Raw genomic sequence first — 3,507 nt, 5'->3', positions numbered from 1 at the left:
ACGAGGTACGATTTAGGTGACCAGTACGCATTCAGCAACTTTCCCCTACGTTTAAACTAAAGAAAAAAGTTGGTAGAAACCAATATTTTGCTAAACTTTCGTTAGTCAAATGTTACTAGGGATTAACTCTTTAAACTGCGTTGGTAGAAACGGGCCTAAGCCGAATCAACCATAAGTGTCAACCATAAGTGGTCAATTCCACTAAATAGCAAACTCGATTAGTCAGTTCCATGGTGAATTAGGTAATTGGCGTTGTTGAAATCGGCCCAAATAATTTTTACGAAAAGCACGCACGCTTAACGTTTTTTTTTAAAATTTAACTTGGCGCATGTTGTTGTAATCTTTTATACTCATGATATATTATATACAAAGGACCGGTTTCACCATCATATATATTATCATATATCATATGTAGATAAACAGGTAAACAAAAAAATATTTCTTGAAATGAAGATTCTCCGACTTAAGGGGATGCTGGAGTGTCCTGTTTTACCATTAATTTTTAAAGATTCTTTTCTCTTAATTGTGTTTTTGGTAAATGTGACACTAGGATATATGAGCAATAGTTAGATTACAGTTGCTAAAACATAATATTTCAAATAACATCAAATAAAATAAAAATACACGTTTCGACCAAAACATCTGGTTATTATCAATGAGTATAAACGCTTTAAGAACTTATTATTACCTTAATTATATAAATTGTTATTGCCTTGTAGATGTTCAATGATTTCCTTTTGCAATAGCTTCTTGAAACAGACGAAGGAATAAGTTTGGATTCACCGTAATAGTGATCGACACAACTGTTTGCTGTAATTCACTTTCATCATTAAATGTCTTCTAACAAGGGAACACAACCAAGTGAACCTCTCCTATTTAAATGAGCTTTTAGTATATTGTTCTATAGACAAAAATAAGAGATACGTATTTTTTTGTACGTGCGGAGTTGCATGTTAAGTGGGTGAAATCCTCCCTTGAAAAAAATCGGTTTTTTTCTTTCGAAGCGAATATCTTCGAAACTATAAGAGATAAACAAAAATTTTTACCATCAAAATTGTATAGGTGTAAAAGTACTTTATAACTATGATAAAAAAATTTTTTTTAACTATTTGTTTATTGTAAACCCCCACCCCGCTCTTATTTTCAAAAATATTCAAATTTTTTATATGACGGAAATTAAAAAGAATTTTACGCTGAAATCAACGTGTGTATTTAAATCACGTTCCGATAAACCATTTTTCAGATATGAACGAAAACGTTTCTTTTTACGCGCTCCTTACATATTCGTACCGCGTTGGGAGCACAAGATACCGTTCAATGAATACAGTACGCATCATTATCGCGCTAGCTACTATAATAAGAGCTTTTTACAATAATAATGTTATAATAATAATAATAATAATGATAGTAATGATAATAACAGTAATATAGTAATAATGATCTTGTTAAGTTTTCGAAACCAGTCAAGTGTTTTTGATAATATATACAAAAATGTCCGTCAGAAAATTAAAATCAAAGTATGAATAAAAAAATTATTATCTTCGTAAAATATCGTTCATTTTGATCGTGCAGCAGCTAATTGCGGTGTTCAATGTTAACATGAACGCCGGCTCGCGTAAAGTAGCCACGGCAGTGTCGCTTGGCTTGGCTTACCGCCGAGACACTACCGTGCCAAATAATGTATTGCAAAATATTGCGTCATATTAACTTATTATTAGACGGAAAATAGATATGCTGACGGATAGTTTTGCATGCATACGTTATTAATATGTAGAAAATAATGTAAGAAAATAGCGATAAAATAAATCTTATTTGCAACTCTGGGTAGAAAATAGATTTGCTCTTATGTGCAGTAGACCAGTCGTATCATTGATTGTGAATTTTACAGTAAATTGTTATTTTCAATTTTTTAAATGGAACCTGCAAGAGCGGTGCTTTATATAAATTTATAATGGAGACATACAATTGTGAAGCTTATGAATATAAATTAGAAGTAACGTGCAACTGCGGTACTTTTTATCAGTTCTTAACAAAGGTACTTATTAATGATTTATTGCATTTATCAATAATTTTTGTTTTTCATACACTTTCCTTTCTACTGTTGTTAATTCATAAAAAAATTCTAATAACCCGTGTAAACTTGCGTATCCTATTTCTGTGTCAGAGATGTCCAGCTTCTAATAATGAAAAAAAGAACATTGGTCGCTGAATGCCGATAATAATTTACGAGATCCTGAAGCTCAATTTCGAACTTGCAGTCGAGGGCGTTTACAAGAACTTCTTCGAAAATCAAAAGATCCTAATCAAGGAAATTCTGCTTAAATAGCACTGTTGTGCCGCTATACGGCACGGTCCGGGATTTACATAGGACTCGAGGAGAGATCACATAAAATAGCACCTCGTTGTAGATTTTAATAAATATATAACACCTTTATTTTCACAACTCACAAGTGGCATTCATTTATAATCACAATGCACTGTTCGGTATTCGCATCGCGATGTATGTATTATAAAGATATAATTCAAAGAAAAAGACATTTTTTTTAGACATGGTGTGTGTGGTGTGTTCTTTTCACGTTTTAATTGTAATAAATACAAAATTAAATTAAATATTGATTTTTTATATTTTATATCAATACAAATATTACATTATATATCAATTAATATTAATATTAATTAATATATATAATATAATATTTGCACACCATGTCTAAATAAATGTATTTTTTTAGACATTGCTTTTTTAAAATCATTTTTTTACAATGTATACATATGAATTATTACAATATATTTACGGTTCATATTGATTACAAATATGATGATAATGAAAAAAATGCGTTATACAGAGAGACTTTTTACAGCGCATGTAATTACAGCTATTTCGCCACAAATATCGCATGTTGGTTTCGAATGTTTTTTAAAACAAAAATCGACTGGTGTATCAAATTCAACTGGCCTATGTTCCAAATATCCACTTTTATACCAAGCGTATTTAAACAGATTTAAACAAATTAGTAAATCTTGGCGATGAAAACTGATTGTGCGTCAATGACTGTAATTTTAAAATAGCGTTCCTAGAATGAAGCTTTACATCAAGATCTAAAAACATGACTACATCTGAAAAATACCTGATGAAATTCTTCCACAAACGGAATCCAAAAACATCTAACGGTTGTATTTTTCCTGTTGTTCCAGGCGGTATAGTTAATAGAACAATATCTTGTGCAGAATCTGGTCTATTTCTTTGAATTATATCCGGATAATGACCAGTCCAGGAATGTAAAAATAGAACTAAATTTGGTCCAACATTTGGAAAATATACATCCCTTACTCAAGTTTCAAAATGATTAGATGTTAGTTTTCCAGATTTTGATGCAATAATAAAAATATTACTTGCAGTAAACATCGTTTCTTGTACCCTAGGACCTAATGTCCCACTAAGTCCTTTTAACACTATAAGAAGTGGAGATAATAATCTACCATCGGCTGAAATAACAAATTGTATTG

This window comes from Trachymyrmex cornetzi, unplaced genomic scaffold (assembly GCF_001594075.2).
Source record: "Trachymyrmex cornetzi isolate Tcor2-1 unplaced genomic scaffold, Tcor1.1 scaffold339, whole genome shotgun sequence".
Classification (NCBI taxonomy): domain Eukaryota; kingdom Metazoa; phylum Arthropoda; class Insecta; order Hymenoptera; family Formicidae; genus Trachymyrmex; species Trachymyrmex cornetzi.
Note: the sequence above shows the minus strand (reverse complement) of the source record.